Raw genomic sequence first — 19,425 nt, 5'->3', positions numbered from 1 at the left:
AGCCTCTGCCTTCGGCTCAGGTCATGATCCCAGGGTCATGGGATCGAGCCCCGCATCGGGCTCTCTGCTCAGCGGGTAGCCTGCTTCCTCCTCTCTCTCTGCCTGCTTCTCTGCCTACTTGTGATCTCTGTCTGTCAAATAAATAAATAAAATCTTTAAAAAAAAAAAATATTAAAAATAGCAGAGATCACAATTACTATGACAATTTTGCTTCCTACCTCTTCTGTGTAGTAGTTTAAGCTTATAATCAATAGACGAAATGGAGTGTTATAGAATGTAAACATTTTTGAGGGGTATATTATCCCAGGTACTATTGAAAGAAAAAAAAATAAAAAGGAAGACCTTTAATAGAAAATAAAAATTGGAATTCTATACATTATATTTTTTCTCCAAAGATGGAGTTCTCAAAATCTTTCGTCTGATTTAATCCTTTTTAAAAAAAATCCTTACTAATCTCAAGGATACTTTAGCAACCTAACAAATATCCTTTTATGCTCACCTTAATCTGGAAAAAAATAATTACCCGAATTATTATTTCCATGCTTCAATATTGCAATAAGTTCTAAAGAATGAGTTTTGTTTTATTTTTGTTGTTCTTGTTTGAGGTTTTAGTATATTGGAAATCCAAAATAGCAGAAGAGTCAAATGGTATTAAAACCCTCTATATAGGGTTTTTTCATTTGGGGTTTTTTGCTTTACGTATTATAATATTAAGCAGTCTCTGGAAAATGAAAATTCTCAGATCACCTTTCAAGATGAATGAAAAGAGAGTCACTGTTTTGACCTTATACTGATTAGCTGGTAAACTAGCTTACTTTTTTCTCTATGGTTGACAAAGCCTATTAGCATTTTCCAAAAGGGGTCTTAGGGTCAAATAAGTTTGAAAAATATTAACACACACCTGAAATTTCTGAAAATTTTGAACTTTTGAAATCCTATACATTTTAGTGCATTAAGAAAGAAAGACAGCAGCAAATGCCCAAACTAAACAAATGGAAATATATCTCTTATTCTGCAGAAGTGACCTTGGAAAATGCTATCTAAGCTACCCAATCAGTACTCAAACAAATATCAATAAAAATCAGGGAATCAATAGTAAAAGTAATCTTAACAGATAATGCTCCAAGAAGAAATGTCTTTAATAGTATTCTCTGGTCAATAGAGTTATATTGGGCATATATTATATTTTATTTTTCTGACAGTTCTGAGGACATAGGTATAGTACCTGGTTTGGATCTTACCAAAGAAACAAAAATTTTATGTCTAAGTCCCTGGTGAAGGCATTTTCTTAAGTTTCTGTAGGTCAGGAACAGCATGGTTCAATATGTTAAAGGTTGAATCATGGAGAAAGGTAGTCCTTAATTTAAACTACCTGAATTTAGATACAGAAGCAAGTAGCCCTGAAGAGGGCTCCCATGATCCTTGTCTCCTGGTATTCACATCTTTGTGTATTTTACTTCACTTGAATATGGGCTTGACTTACTAACTTCTAATAAATAAAATACAACAGAAAAGATGGAATGCCACTTCCAAAATTAGGACTGTAGGTTTTGTCATGTTATGTTCTTCTCTTTGGTCTCCCTTTCTCTCCTATTCCTCATCCTGTGAGAAGTCAACTGCCTGGTTCTGAGGGAGTCCCATGGACAGGTCCACATGGTAAGAAACTGAGACTTCTCAACTACCTGAATAAGCTTAGAAGTTGGTCTTTGACGCCTGCAATCCCTTATCAAGTTTTCTGATGAAACCACTCAACTGAAACCTCAGGAGAAACTTTGAGCCAGAGGCACCCTTCTAAGCTGCTCCTGGTTCCTGGATACCAGAATTGGTGATAAAATAAACACTTACTGTTTCAAGCTGCTAAGTTTGGGGTAATTTGTCATTCATCAATAGAAGAGTAATACAGGGGAAAATGTGTTAAGCAGGTGACTGGAAAGTTATGAAGTTCAATCACATCACACTTTCAACAAAAAATACTCCATGGCTCTCATTACCGAAGGCTTCTCTGATCTGTCCTAAGTTGTCTTCCTAGTCTCATATAAATGCACTTCCCTGTATATGTCTCCTAATCACAAACCAAACCCGAGCAATTTGAACTCTTTGAGTATGTTCCATACCTCCTTCTGCATTTTTGCTCATCTGTTGCTCATTTCCTCACCCATAAATCACATTTAATCTCTAAACCATGAATTTACAAATGATATATTGTAAAGGGGCTTCAAGTCACAAGGAGCTAAGCTCGAGATGGATCACTGAGTCCAAACTGCTTTATTTGTAAAACAGAGATACTAATGCATAATCATAAATGGTGTTGTAAACTAAATATTGGAATGAATGCTAAAGGTAAGAAAACATGAAGTAGGTCCTTTTATAAATGATTTTTTCCCCCTTCCTCCATTAGTCACCCCAATCCCAGCTGGAATTCATATTATTTTTCTGTTCATGTTCAAACAGGAGTTTGTACAAATTTGTATAAATTGACATATACATATATCATAATGTAACTAGAGTATCACTAATGTGACATATACAATACATACATACCACTTAAATACCTTTAATATACAGTTGTGGTGTGTGTGTCTCATGTGTATCCTTACTAAGAATCGAGTTTCTTGAAGACATAATATCTTATAGAAAATTTTACAGCCATTTTTCAGCATCATTCTCTATATGTTGTAGTAATAAAACAATTGTTATAATTGTCGAGTCAAATAGATTCATAGGAGATACTGATCAGATAGATATGAGAGTAAATGTTGGAGGGTCTTGAATAATAAGATGAATGATTTGGATTTGAGATCACAGATGAAAGGAAATATTTTAGGTTATTTTGAAGAGGAGTGGCTTAGAGAAGTAGCATTTTATACATGGCAGTCTGGCCAAGGGTGCAGAAATACTGTAAAGTTAGATTCCAGAGGATAGCTAAACTGAAGGAAAGCAGTTAGCTGGGATGGAAAATTTTCTGACAGGCACTTGAAAGAAACAGTATTATGCTTATTATCTAGGGATCAAAATTCAGTTGACTTAAGATGTGTGTTAATAGCTCACATAAACTAGTAGGTTTTCTGTTCCTGGATGGTTTTTGTATTTTCATTTGTTTTGTTTATTTGTTTAACAGCAAGTCATTTAGCACCAATTCACATTGAGATTTATTCAGTTAGTAAAGAAACCCAGAAACAAATTATAACTCCATTTTGTAAACTGAAATTTTTCTTTGCTATACAAAGTTTTTTATTGTTATTGTTTTGTTTGGATGGTCTATGACTTAGCATTAATAACTGTGTGAAAAATATTGATAACTAAATACTTGTATGTATAAATAAACACATAAATTAAGCTTTAGTAATATAAGAAACTTAACTAAAAAATTTGGTAATTATATATGTTATTGAGTAACTAGATAACTGACAATATTATTTCATAAAAGACTGGGAAACTACATTTTCTTATAAAAATGAAAGAAATTTTTATTTATTTAGACAATGCTAATTTATTTTACTTTTTCCTCAATAAGTCTAAAGATCTCCAAGTCAACATTTTTACTAAAGAAATCTGAGAAATCAAACAAAGTTGCAACTTCATAGACTGTCTAGAATCAATACTCAGTGATCCCAGACAGGAGCAACCTTTATTTTTTTTCCTTAAGTAAACTCTACACCACAAATAGGGATCAAATTCAGGACCCTGTGAACAAGAGTCCCATGCTCCACTAAGTCAGTCATGCGCCCCATGGAGTAACAAAATTATCTCACTAGAGCCAAACCCTTTTTATGGTAGGTAGAATTGATTTTCAACCTGAGACTTGTTTAGTTTAACCAATATGGATTAACAGCGTTAGCAGTTTAACAAAAGAAGGCCCCTGGACTCAATCTATTTGTTTTCATAAATTGCTTTGTAATTACAAAAATTATTTTTGTTCAGCTGCATCCACCATACCTATTTTCTTTTTTTTACATTTTAGCTCCAAAATACTTTAGAAATACTTCTTTGGTATCGTAAGTTCCAAATAATTTTTAAATTATTATATTCTATACATTAAAATACATATATCAGCATAAAAATATATTTTTAAAAAATTTTACATTTCTTTTATACCAATGTCTAAAACAAAGAGAAAAATCATTGAGCTGAAAATTCTATTATATTAAATTCCAGAAAATCAGATTGCTTCCCTGCACAGATGCAGTAAGAAAATGAATTTCAATACCTTACCGGAATACTACTTGACAGTTAATACGTATTAAAAAATACTAGAGAACGCACCATAAACTCAAAAGGTATTTACTGTTGCTGGTAATATTAAATTTAAGACAACTCACATCTCAGAAAGAAGAGAAAAGAATAGTATATTTAATTTGCCTGGGATATTGAAAAGTCAGATGTAAGTTGATTACACACACAGGTAGCACCATTTGAAATTGCTGGTATTTAACCATTTTGATCTACAAATAAGAGCTTTAGATGTGTTCTCAATCACTGAATGAGATTTATTATTCTTTAGCTCCTTTCCTGATTTCCTAACCTATTCATCAATCACTATACCAACCAAGAATCTAATCAAAGAATGATTAAGATTATTGTACCAATTTCCTATATTTTCTTATATTTTAAGTCATTCTGTGAGCCATTTTCCCTATAGTCTTTTATTAATTCTTTCATTCAACAAACATTTTCTCGTGTAGTTTTTATGCTCCAAGCATTATTAGGTCTTTAGTACATAACTGAAAACTAAAATGGACATGATTCCTTCTTTTTAGGATTATACATTCTATTGAGGTATATGCCTGCCATGTGGCATTTCAATACTTATTGTTTAAATAGGCACTGTCCTTTTCCACTTATATATCTTTACTTAAATCTTTCTATATAAAATATTTTCACCCTTGTCTCTTTCTGTTCTAATACTATTCATAGTTGCAGGACAAGTGAAGTTTTCTGCTTACTCCAAAACATTATTCGATCCTCTTCCTAGAAATAATCTTAACTTTTGTAGGGAAGAAAGATAAAGGGGAGAAGTTACTTATATTTATTGAGCTCTACCATGTGTCAAGAATCATACCAGATAAACTACATATATAATTTCATTTAATCTTTATTACATTGTCACCCCCATTTTTCTGATCAGAAGTAATCTAAAACTATGTAAGTGGAATAAAAGCTAGAATTCAGACTCTGGTCTGTTCAATATGAAGTTAGTTCTTTATCCACCAAAGCTATCTATCTGAACTGCTACAGCACTCAGGTTTGTTCCTTTTCTTAAAAAATTTCATGTACCACATGTACCTTATATTACAAAGAATTGCATTTTTCTTACTTTACTTACAATAGGTGTTAATAAATACTTCTTTAATAAAAGAAAAATGGGTTACTATGCTCGAAATGCAGTTATTTGTGCTGAATTCTCAATAAGAAAATTAATTCACTCCTTCTTTTACTTATTTTTTAAAAGACTTTATTTATTTTTGAGAGGGAGAGAAAACAAGCGGCGGGGGGGGGGGGGGGTGCAGAGGGCAGAGGGAGAAGCAGACTCGCTGCTGAGCAGGGAACCCAAGGCTCCATCCCAGGACCCTGAGATCATGACGTATAAGCCAAAGGCAGACACTTAATGGACTGAGCCACCCAGATGCCCATCTTTTACTTATTTTCGAAGTAATATTGCTAAAATGGAGTTTTGGTCAAACCCCTATTTAATGACCAATATGACTTAGGGAATACATGATAGGGCGTCAAATGACTGCCAGGATTTTGGTCTGAAAATGTGGGTATATAATGCTTCCATTCCCCAGCATGTAATTCTAGGAAGAGAAGAGAATATGAGGCATGCTAATGAATCCAGTTTTAATCTGTTGAGTCTGATGTCTGTGAAACAATTAAATGGGCATGTCCAACAGAGATGGGTTTCTGGGCATGGAGTTCAGTAAAGAGCACTGGGCTGGAGAAACAGGTTTGTTAAGCAAATAATATTTTCTATTTTCTTTTAAACTTTAATAATCATTTTAATTCACATATAAATTAATATAATTATTTTTATTCCTGAATATAAATATAATTAAAATTATTTCTAAGCATTAACTAGTTATTCTCAACATTTAAAAATAATCCTTTTCTCCATTTATTTACAATAAAACACTACCATTCGATAAATGGCAATATATACTAATGTCTGTTTTAGGATGAGCATGCCTTCTATAGCATCTTGAAAAGATGTAGTGCAGTAAATAATAATAATAGGGAGCTTAGCCATGCCATTGAAGAGATTCCTCCAGATGACATCCATACAGTACAGAAAATCTTTGATAGTGTCCCAACCAGCTACAACTTCATAAACCTCTGCCCTCATTCGATACATTTCTGTCTTGTCCACATGATATAATGACATTTAAATAATTCAGTTAAATCAAGACATATTATGGTTATAGCACTTTTCATAATCTATCTATATTTAGCCACACTGCAAAAGTACAGAGTGACCTTAGAAATAATTTTTCTCCTTGTGAACTTGTAAGGCTTCTAGGGCTTTCCTCTTTCTGTTTCATCACTCACAAAGCACTTGTTTACTAATATATTTAACTTCTTTTTTCCTTTTGCCAAGGATTAACATCAAGATTTGATGATTACTTACCTAATCCTTTCCTTTTGAAAAATCAATATATTCTTTTGTTTCTAGTAATTTGTTAGGATAAAAGGGTACGACATTCAAACATCAAATGTTAAATGAACCTCTAATGTTCTTTCAAATCCTGAAATTCTATGCTTCTATAATCCTGGAACATTATGAAATAATACTTTAATTTCCATGTCTGCACATGTTTTTATATTCTTTATATATAGAAGATTGTATCTTTGGGTAAGTAAAAATTGTTTAATTTATGCTGTATTTTCCTGTCTCTTATTTTAGATTTCAATTTCAACTCTTTCCATATTAACCTCATTTATTTGCTCTTTGTAAATAGTCAATATGGAAATAAAATAGAAGTTGAGTAGATCTGTTTTTTCTGTCGTCAGTGATCAAGCAGCAAACCTAGCTTTTTCTTGCTTTTCTAGAATATGCATAAACACAATTTATGTTATACTCAATATTTTTCACTTAGCCCTCTGTCCATGTTTTAGAGTTTTTCTTACCTTTCTTAAAATTTATTCTTCATTTTGTGTTTTGTCCCACTTTTTGTATATACTGATTTTTGTTATTTAAAAAAAAGAAAGAAAGAAAGAAAGAAAGAAAAGCTAAGCCTAACAGAATACTCCATCTCTGTACAGCTGCATCAGTTTCTCAGTTTGCTTTCTTTCTCATTAAGAAATCTGGGAAGCTATAATAAAGATTTCATTTTTTACAGGCTTTTAGCATTTAAGCACACATATTTTTGTCATGAGCTTGCTTTGTTCAGAAGATTTTCTTAAATCTGGGGAAGATACCAGACTCTACAAAGTATTCATTTCCTTGGCTTTATGGCACTTGAGATGATATCATCATTTCTCAAGATTTCTGTCACTTCCACCTTGCCAACTGACGTTTCCTTGATAGAGTAAGATCCTGTAAAATAGCAGTCCTTATTCAACACTTTGAAAAGTAAAGCTCTCAGTAAGGCAAAAGTTATCAGATGACCTGCTTTTAACGGAATAAGCCTTTAAGTAGATACTCAGTTTATATTTATAGTTTACTCTAACTTGCTTCTTTCCAATTTAGAAGTATATGCCACTATTTTCCTCAGTCCCATTATCATAATTGAAAACTGAATAAAGAACTTGGAGTCTTTTTTTTGTCTATCCAATTTATCTAATCTATTAAGACATCTAAATTCTTGGGATGCCTGGGTGGCTCCAGTAGGTTAAGTATCTGCATTCAGCTCAGGTCATGATCCCAGGGTCCTGGAATCGAGCCCTGCATCAGGGTCCCAGGGACCTTGCTTCTCCCTCTGCCTGCTGCTCCCCTTGCTCCTGCTCTCTCTCTCTCTCTTTCTCTCTCGCTGACAAAGAAATAAATAAAATCTTTAAAAAAATAAGATCTCTAAATTCTTATTTTTAATAAACTAGGTTATTGTTACCATCTAACCCCTGGCTATTGTCGAGAATACCTAGCTAAAATATATAGATTCATGTGAAATCTCAGCAACACAAATTAGAATTTAAATCCTTGTTCTTCAAATTCCATCACCTATTTAAAACTTTTATTCTGAATCAGGAATTCATTAATGAAAGCTAATATTTATACGGAACCTACTATCTTAACTACCCAAAGCATTTTATGTTTATTATTTCATGTAATCTTTACAACACTCCTTGATGTCACTATCATTATTATTATTATCCCCATTTCACAGGTATGAAAACTAAGGCACAAAAGACCAAGTAACTTGTTCAGGGTCATATAGTTAATTATGATAGAGGTAGCTCTCACATTTGCGCTCTTGACCATGACAATGTATTGCTATAACCAAGGTAAAACCTGACAAAGAAATAGTATAGTAGCATACAATTTTGCATTTGGTGAGCTCATGGAATAGAGGCTGAAAATCTTGTCCTTCAAGAGGCCCTTTACATTGAAGAAGCATAGACTCTGATTGTGGAGTCTGATAGCTACATTTTTAAATAGGATGCTAAACTGTCATTCAGGCCTGCAACAAGAGTGAGGTGAGTAAGAAAGGCCTGCAAGATGTCAACCCACGAGTATTCAGGATCTCCAGAGCTGCAAAAGTGGAGCTTCTAATGATGGTGGATAATGGGAAGTAGAGGGTGAGGAATGGGGAGGGAATGGTAAAACAAGAAGCTTGCAGAATGAAAATATTCTACCTTTATACAGTCAAAAAACCCATATATATACATATATATATATGCATATGACATATATATATATATATATATATATATATATCACAGCTTGTCTTATCTTGTACACAGAATGCACTGCCTTTTAAAATATATGGTGTCATATTTTCATGTTTTGTAATCCTACTTCAAAAAGAATGTCTTACAGCACTATGCACCATTACACTGTCAAATTAATTTTAACTGATGAGCTCTCATATATTTGAAAATGTCTGCTATATTACTGAAGTGAAGTGAGCCTGGTTAGGAAAGGAGAATACATCTAATTCACAGCAGGAAAAAAAGAGTCTCTATGGATATTTAATACAGAAAACAATTTATCTTTGATATGTATAATTGTTAATAGTTATTTTGAATCTACTTACTTAACTGAGTTCACAAACATGAAGTAATAAAAGGAAAAGTAATCTACCTTGACTTGAAAGCCTGGGATATAGGTCAGTAATTTTTTAGGGAGTAATACTAGGATCATGGACAATCTACCATATTTTGTACATTAGTAACTCCATGGAAAGTGGACACATTCTGGCCACTCTTCATTAAGTGAACAATTTTATTATACTAGACAGTGCGACAACATGGATGGAACTAGAGCGTATCATGCTTAGTGAAATAAGTCAAGCAGAGAAAGACAACTATCATATGATCTCCCTGATATGAGGAAGTGGTGATGCAACATGGGGGCTTAAGTGGGTAGGAGAAGAATCAATGAAACAAGATGGGATTGGGAGGGAGACAAACCATAAGTGACTATTAATCTCACAAAACAAACTGAGGGTTGCTGGGGGGAGGGGGTTTGGGGGAGGGGGGTGGGATTATGGACATTGGGGAGGGTATGTGCTTTGGTGAGTGCTGTGAAGTGTGTAAACCTGGTGATTCACAGACCTGTACCCCTGGGGATAAAAATATATGTTTATAAAAAATAAAAAATTAAAAAAAAAGGAAATGGCAATTCTGAAAGGCTAATGTTTCTTTTTAAAATACAAAAGTAGCTATTGAATGTTTTGAAGTGTGAATTGATTGGACATCAAAGATAGGAACAGTGGTTTTTAAGTTTCATGAAAAAAAACATATTTCTATCAAGTTCTGAGCTGTGGGTATGAGATAGATACTTAAGTGAATTATTCAAAGAAAACTACCTTTTTAATTTTTTGTTTTTTGGTTTTGGGTTTTTTTTGTTTTGTTTTTTTTTTTTTAGGGGAGGTTCTTTATTCATGTTCAAATGTTGATACATTCACGAACCTCTCTTATAACAACATATGCAAATACCAAACACTGTTTGACAAATGCACAAATTTTAGCTGTTCATTACCAACATTTCAAAATGTTCTGGTGCAAGATACACAAAATGATTTATTGAAAATTTTCTTAAAGTAAAAGCCCTTCAAATTTGCATATTTAAAAATAACATTTTAAATTCTAATTTAATCCACACTGTATTAACCTGATTGAGTAAAAGCCAAATTCCTAAAGTAATTACAACAATATAATATAGATGCTCCCTGAGCTTTAATTTCCTTTAAATTTAATTTCCTTTAATTTCCAGTTTCAAAACCTGAAAGATATCTTGGGTCAATCTTTAGGGTCTTCCCTATGACCTACAGTATGGCCTTGCTTATAAATACAGTATGGAACCAACATAAAAAAAAAGTACATGTGCTGAGCTAGGCAGTCTAGGGAAAAACAGAATAGTAAACTGCCATTATTATCTTTAATCACTAATTTAAGTGTTATCTAAATAATTCACAACATATAGTTTTATATCTTTTCTATTCTTATTTTTTCATTATAATGAGTGTTCACCTAAGACTTTATCATCTTTATCATCATCATCATCATTGGTTCCTTATGTGACAAGTTGGAAAGAGTATTGTATTAAGTTATATCTTCTTCTAATCTAGTGATATTGGTGTTAAAACTTGATCATTAATTGCATTTCATGTTTTGTAAACTGTGTATTTCACTTGTCCCATAAATAATAATGGCTTTTCTAATTTTCTTGAAAGGAACTGTAATATCTGGAGCAAAACTTCAGTTCAGTGGAAATATGTGAAGGAATATGTGAAGGAAATATGTGATTTTATAGGTTAATTTGTTTTCATTAGCTATTATTTACTAAAACACTATTTTCTTATAGTTCAATCGACCAATCAAATATATTTTCCTTTGATGATATTATATATTAATTTTAATACAATTATATCTAAGGCTTTAAAGGAACACATTTGATCTAAAATGTATTTATTGCTATCAAAAGTTGTGCTTCATTAAAAAAATTGTGCTTCATTTATTTTATATAGACACACACTGTTTACTTTAAAATTCATTCATTGAACGTCTAACAAACCATCAAGGTCAATATGGTGCTTTTAATTGAATGAGTTACTGTTTTAAATATACTATATAAATCATTACACATAACTACTTTTCTCACTTTGACAGGCACTGTCAGCCTCTGTTCTGTTCTATATACCTACCTATAGAATGTAAGATAATTTATTTCCTGTCATGATTGTTTAACATTTCTTTGCCCTACTGTCAAGGATTTCTGCCTTGAAGTCTTCATCTTGCTTTTGAAATACAAGTGGCATTAGGGCACAGGAAGGGCTGACCGCTTTCCCCCAGCACTGCATATGCACTGCCTTAAAAAAGTCTCAACACAGTATGTGCAGACTCTTAAGTCATTTTCAAATATTCTTAAAGAAGGAAGACAGATGACTATTCTACCTCTCCTCTCCTTCTCTTTACCATCTCCCCATTCATAATGTCAAGCATTCAACAATTTCTCATTAAGTGTCCACTGTGCTCCAAACACTGTGCCAGATGCCAAGCCACAATGGAAGAGCACCCTATGAACAGTTTTAAGAGCCAAGTCATGGGCAACCTACCACAAAAGGAGTAAAAACACATATGATTTGTCCTATCTCTTCACTTCCACTTTCGCTGTACATTATTAAATGCTATGCTGATACTGTAATCATAGGCCATAGTGGAAAAGTAATAATGGTATGTAATAAGAAGACACAATGAGATACAAAATTCTCACCTTCACACCTTCTTGTATCATGGCTCTCAGACTATCTTAAATTTTTAAGTGAATAAATATTGACAACATAAGTTGTTTTTTCTGAAGCAATTATGGGTGCACTGACCCAATATGTATATTGGGTTTACTCTTGAAAGCAAACCACTGAAGCAGCTCCCTCTATGAATCTATAATGCCAGATAACATAGGACGATGCCAACACTGTTTTAGAATTTATTTATTTATTTATCTAGGTAATCTCTATGCCCAACATGGGGCTAAAACTACCTTGAGATCAAGATTCATGCTCTTGCAACTGAGCCAGCCAGGCACCCCAATACCAATGCCATTTCAAACACCAAACAAAGCACAAAGATATCCAAACAAGCTTTCATTTATAACAGATTGTGGAAATAAATGACCATGAAAATTATCGTTCGGTGAATAAAAAGAATGAGAGAAGGAAGTGAGGGCTTTGTTTCATCACAGCATTCAATTTTCCTCTACAATATGCAATTTAAATTTAGCATTTGATGTCTTATTTCGTAATTAAAACATCTCAAAGCCTTTGAAGGCAGGGTACATGGCCATTATAGAGCCAGGCAGCTTTGCATTAATGCACAGTATTCCTGCTAATAATATCATGGACATGTCAAAACTCAAATCTTCCTCTGTCTTGTCCTTTTCAGTAAGGGAACTGGCTAAAAGAATAAAAGTCTTTGTAGAAGGTCAAAGGGTAAGATAGAAGAAAGTAATTGAGGGATCTAATTTTCATGGAACAATCTTAAAAACCATTATTGGATTTTTGACTAGTGAAAGAAAAAGTGTTGCATTCATTTAGGGAATTCAAATGTGACTCAATCCACTAATGTGAAAATGCAGAGTTATGACCTACTCACCCATGCTAATGACTATGTCATTTACATGTGTTTGCCACTTTAATAGGGAATAAATGGTTGAAAATTTATAAAGGACTCATTTGATTCTGCTAAGATGTCTAATGACAGAAAACATCTCAAGTAGAAAACTATTAAAAGATTTCATTTTGTACCAGTTTCCACAAAAATGCGTTTCTTTCTCATTACCTACTACCTAGATTAACGGAAGCTGAGAAAAGTTAACAATTTTATTATAGCTACAAATTTGATTTATTGTGATTTTAGTAGACTAGCCAAGAGCCAATTTCTGGTAGGTTACCTTAAAATAATTTTTCCATGGATCTAAATGTATATAATTTTCATGGTTACAGTTCACTCAGAGACATGTCTTTTTTTTTTTTTTTTTTAAAGATTTTATTTATTTATTTGACAGAGAGAAATCACAAGTAGACGGAGAGGCAGGTAGAGAGAGAGGAGGAAGCAGGCTCCCTGCTGAGCAGAGAGCCCGATGTGGGACTCGATCCCAGGACGCTGAGATCATGACCTGAGCCGAAGGCAGCGGCTTAACCCACTGAGCCACCCAGGCGCCCCGAGACATGTCTTGATAAAAGCTGAAATAATCTCCCATCCCCTGTATATTAGAATGTTTGACTCTTAATATTTCTATAGAGATAAAGAAAAAAAACATAGAACTGTATAAACCCTATCTAAAATTTTTCAGAAAAGGTAAAGTCAAAGGCAAATCCAAAATGTAATCAATAATTCAACTCTGGTTTTCAACTTTCAGTATTCTACTATCCCTGAATGATCCCACACAAAGCTACATCTCAAATATTCAAAATTATTTTTAATATTCAAATGAAATAATATGTGGTTATTCATGTGAACCTAAAACCGTAAACACATTAACTAAAGAAACTTATAGCATGTATGTTATAATGATTATGTAATTTTAAACCATTATTATGGTATATTTACTTATTTATTTAACATATTAACATAATAAAATAATAGGAGAATGGTGTAACACTATGGCCATATCAATAAATGCAGTGAAGTATTATTTAAAAGATTTATTTGTAAGTAAATGATACTCAAAACTTCTTCTTAAGATAGAGTCTCAAATATATTCTAAGATTTAATATTTTATAATCCATATATGGATATGGTGAAATGCTTAAATGCAATGGCTATAATTATATAAAACTATGATTGTTTACATAAAGGATAATAAACACCAAATTGTAAGTTACTATGTTATCAACTGGTAACATTGTTAAGGTTTTATGAATGCAAATTTTTAGAAATAACAATGTTATTTCTAAAAAACATTGTTGTTGTTTGTTGTCTAATAACAACAAAAGCATGCCAGCTTAATAATTTATTGGAAGAATAAAACTTTTTAAATTGTTCATTAAATGATACATAACATTAGTAATATTTAAAAGAAATAATCTGGAATATAACTAAATGAAAGAAATATTTTCAAAGACGACCTTAAAAAATAACTATCTATAAATATAAAATCCATATACCAGTTAGTAATAAGATCAGTGTTGTAGGCTGAATATAAAATGTCTCCACGACCTCCTTTTCCCTTATTGTTGGTGCTATGACTATGCTACCTTATATGGCAAAAACATTTCTGCAGATGTGATCAAGATTACTAATCATCTGAATCTAACACAAAAAGATTATTGGTGTTGACCTAAACTAATTCCATGAACATTTTAAAAGCAGAATTCCTTCTGGCTGGGAGTAGAATAATTCAGACATCTAAGGCATAAGAAGAAGTTGATGTTTATCCACTGCTGAAATGGAGGAGGTCACTGGTCAAGGACCTGAAAATGGCCCACAGGAGCAGTTTTGGTTGACCATAAGCAAGAAACTGGAACCTCATCTTTCCATTGCAGGAGAGGATTCTGCCAACACACTAAAGGAGTTTGAAAGTGTTTTTTGTTTTGTTTTGTTTTTTTTAACCTAGTCATGCCTACAGATCATGATGCAGCCAGCTAATACCTTGATTTCAGCTTTACAGGATTCTGAGAAGACCTTGCTGAAACACGCTCGTTAATTTAGGTAGCTTCTTAGTTAGTTTCTTACGTTAGATGGCAATAAAAAATGAATTTCCATTAGTATGTCTCTAAAGAGACTGAATATGTTCATTTTATTTTAAGATTTTATTTATTTATTTGAGAGAGGAGACTGAGAGAGAGAGTGCAGAAGAGGGAGCCCAAATGGACGGGGAGGAGCTGAGGAAGAGGGAGAAGCAGGTTCCCTGCCCAGCAGGGAGCCTGACTCAGGGCTTGATCCCAGGACTCCATCATCATGACCTGAGCCAAAGGCAGAGGTTTAACCACCTGAGCCACCCAAGTGCCCCACACTTTTCATTTTAAATTTTTAGTTATAGAATATCTTTACCTATGCAATCAACCTAAAATAATATTGTATTTATAAATAGTAAAAAGCATAAATGATAAATATTACACCAAATTTATAAATACATAAGGTCCCTGACTTACAATGATTTGACTTCATGACTTTTCTACTTTACAGTGGGTTGAAGGTGATACATATTCAGTAAAAATGATACTCTGAAAAAAAAATGATACTCTGAATTTTAAATTTAGTATTTTCATGGGCTAGCAATGTGTAGTACAACACATTCTCTATGATGCTGGGCAGTGGCAGTGAGCCACGACACCTAGTTAGACATGTAGTAAACTACCAATACAGAGTAGAGTAAACAACCAATACACTTACACAAACAACCAATACACAATTGGTAAATAACCAATACACTTAAAACCCTTCTGTTTCCATACAACCATTCTGCTCTTTACTTTCAATACAATATTCAATAAATTACATACAATATTTAACACGTTATTACAAACTAGGCTTTGTGTTAGATGATCTTGCCCAACTGTAGGCCACTATAAGTGTTCTGAAGACATTTAAGGTAGGCTAGACCTATGAGGCTAAACTATGAGTACAATAGGTTAGGTACATTAAATGCATTTTCAACTTACCATATTTTCAACTTACCATGGGTTTATCAAGACATAATCCCATCATAAATTGATCAGTATTTGTAATCATAAAAATAATAGTGGGGTTATCACTCAGTATTGATTTTTTTTTTAATTTTCAGAGAAATTCAATTATAGAAGACATGTTAAAAATCACAAATAAGATAACTACTTCTACACATAATCCAACTGAATTATTTTCATATTATCAGTACAAAGTACACAAGAGATAATTTTTAAGCATTTACTGAACAAATTGATTATTTTTTCACTTTAATATTTATTATTAATGCTTATTGAGTGCCTTCTATGTGTCCAACACTGCTTTATCCATCCTTTCTCATTTATTCATTTATCAGTTAGGATTTGGCTATTCTGAATGTGAGAAAAAAATAAGAATAAATAAGGTAGAATTTTATTTGTCTGTATCATAGAAGAAGTCTTGGTGGAGGCCTATTATAATGATCTATGGTATACAGCACTCAGGTTTCCATTCTTCTGGTGGTGATCCACCAACCTCAGCATATAATTCTAGCTCATGACCCAAGAAACATCAGACATCAAATCATGTTGCACAAAACATCTCCCTTTTAAGAAAAATTGACAAGTACCAAGTTATATGGCAACAGTTACTTACAAATAAATCTGAGAAATGGAAACTTTATTTCAGATATACAACCAAGATTCAGGGATTCTACTACTAAAGAAGAGATGGAAAAGTAATATTGTGATAGTCTCCTTCACATTTCTTATAAAAAAAATAAGATAGATAGAATATTCTGCATATGAGAAAACTGACAGAGAAATTAAGTGTTTTTCATGAATCACAATACTTTGTGGAAGTTAAGATACATACCCCTGTAGCCCTGCTAAGCATTACTATATGAAGTAAAGCATATGAAGTACTGGCTTAAAACAGGACACTACCAGCCTACTAAGAGATAAGCACAAAAATGGAATTATCTCCATTACTTGAACATTGAGGCAAATGAATTTTTATTTTTTTATTTTTTATAAACATATATTTTTATCCCCAGGGGTACAGGACTGTGAATCACCAGGTTTACACACTTCACAGCACTCACCAAAGCACATACCCTCCCCAATGTCCATAATCCCACCCCCTTCTCCCAAAACCCCTCCTCCCAGCAACCCTCAGTTTGTTTTGTGAGATCAAGAGTCACTTATGGTTTGTCTCCCTCCCAATCCCATCTTGTTTCATTTATAAATTTTTATTTTAAAAGAGCATATGTCCTTGAGTAATTGAAAGAGGAAACTGAATTTTTAAGAGATATTTAAGAAATACTTTTTTACTTTTTGAATTTTTTTTGAAGTAACTCTACCTTCCAACATAAAGCTTGAACTCATGACCCAAAGATCAAGAGTTGTAAGCTATATCGCCTGAGCTAACCAGGCACCCCTGAGAAATACTGCTTTAAGGTCTGCAACCTAATCATTATGATGACTTGTTGGATATTTTAATTCTTCACATTTGCATTCTTCCACTTATAAATTAAATAAAATTGTTCTGCTCTTTAAACCAATTATGAGAAGACCAATGTTTTCCTGGAAATTTGTGGACTCCCAGGAAATTACATTTTCATGGGTACCTTTCTTTCCCATTCCATGATCTCAAATTTTCTTTTTTGCTTCTTGCAATCTTTTATCACTACTACTAAAACAGCCTCATATTTACCTATTTCCCTCATTTGATCTCATTCCCTTATTTTTCCTCTCTAGTAATCTTCCTGAAAAGTCAAATTATTATTTTTTTTTTATTATGTAGAGGTATTTTGATTTTCCTTTTTCTCATTGAGTTCATCACTTTATTCTTTTAGGACAGCCATGAGCAAACTTACACCTAATAGTGAGGGAGGAGGAGGAAGAAGATAAGAATACAGGAGGAAGAGGAGAAAAAGAAGAGGAAGAAGAGGCGGAGAAGGAAGAAGAAGAACAACAATAACAACAATGATGATGATGATGACAACAATAAAAATGATAAAAACTGCAGAATGAAGGAAGGAATAAAGATTAGAACAGAAATAAAGGAAACAAAAAAGATCAGGGATGCCTGAGTGGCTCAGTTGGTTAAGCAGCTGCCTTCGGCTCAGGTCATGATCCCAGCGTCCTGGGATCGAGTCCCACATCAGGCTCCTTGCTCAGCAGGGAGCCTGCTTCTCCCTCTGCCTCTGCCTGCCATTCTGTCTGCCTGTGCTCGCTCTCTCTCCCCCCCCCCTCTCTCTGATAAATAAATAAAATCTTAAAAAAAAAAATAAAAGATCAATAAAACCAGAAGGCAGTTCTTTGAAAAGATCAACAAAATTGATAAACCTTTATCCAGACCCATAATAGAAAGAGGGAAAAAGAAATATACAGACAGAAAACCAAAATAAACACAAAATCAGAAATAAAAGAGGATAAATAACAAACAACACCACTGAAATACAAAGAATTATAAGAAAATATTATGAAAACATTACATGCCAACAAAGTAGACAACTGAAAAGAAATAAATAAATTCCTAGAAACATATAACGTACAAAAGCTGAATCAGGAAGAAACAGAAAATATGGGCAGACCAATTACCAGCAATGAAACTGATTCAGTAATCAAAAATCTCCCAACAAACAAAAGTCCAGGACCAGAGGGCTTCACAGCTGAATTCTACCAAATATTCAGAAAAGAATTAAAAACTATTACCAAGCTATTCAAAAAAAAGAAAAAAAGAAAAGGAAAACTTCCAAATTCATTCTATGAAGCTAGCATTACCCTCATACCAAAACCAGATAAAGACACTACAAAGAAAGAGATCTATAAACCAATATTTCTAATGAACACAGATGCAAAAATTTTCCACAAAATGTAAGCAAACCAAATCCAAAATGCATTGAAAAAAAAAATCATTCACCACAAACAAGTGGGATTTATTCCTGGGATGCAAGTGTGGCTTAATATTCACCAACTGGTATGATACATCACATCAGCAAGAGAAACAATAAAAACCGTATGTTCATTTGAATAGGTGCAGAAAAAGTATTTGGCAAAGTTCAGTATCCATTCTTAATAGGTTTAGAGAGAACATTCCTCAACATAATAAAGGCCACATATAAACAACACATAGATAACATCATATTTAATGGTGAAAAAACTGAAAGCTTTCAAGAACTAAATAAGGATGCCCACTCTTACCACTTCTATTCAACATAGTCATGGAAGACCTATTCACAGTAATCAGGCAAGAAAAAGAAATAAAAGTTATCTAGGTTTGTAAGGAAGAAGTAAAACTTCACTATTTGCAGATGACATACTACAATGTACAGAAATTCCTAAAGACTCCACCAAAAACCTACTAGAATTAATAAATAAATTCAGTAAGGCTGAAGGGTACAAAATCAATATACAGAAACCTGTTGCATTTCTGTACACTAACAATGAAGTAGTAGGGAAGAAAAAAAAAAGAAGAAGAGGGAGGGGGAGGAGGAGGAGGGGGAGGAGGAAGGGGAGGAAGGAGACAATCCCATCCCATTTAGAATCACACTGAAAAGAATACAATACCCAGGAATAAGCTTAACCAAGGAGGTGAAAGACATGTACTCTGAAAACTAAAAAATACTGATAGAAGAAATTGAAGGCAATGCAAAGAAATGGAAAGACATTCCATGTTCGT

The 19,425-nt window shown here is 33.1% G+C and overlaps 1 protein-coding gene across 1 annotated transcript in view; it reads right to left on the bottom strand.

Moving 5' to 3' along the window:
- GRID2 (glutamate ionotropic receptor delta type subunit 2) overlaps positions 1-19,425 on the bottom strand; it is a 1,183,642-nt gene that overhangs the window by 1,042,550 nt on the left and 121,667 nt on the right. The window lies entirely within an intron of this gene.

The sequence above is a fragment of the Mustela nigripes genome, chromosome 1, assembly GCF_022355385.1.
Source record: "Mustela nigripes isolate SB6536 chromosome 1, MUSNIG.SB6536, whole genome shotgun sequence".
Taxonomy (NCBI): domain Eukaryota; kingdom Metazoa; phylum Chordata; class Mammalia; order Carnivora; family Mustelidae; genus Mustela; species Mustela nigripes.
The sequence above is the reverse complement of the archived record's forward strand: the minus strand, read 5'-3'. Positions and strand labels throughout refer to the sequence as shown.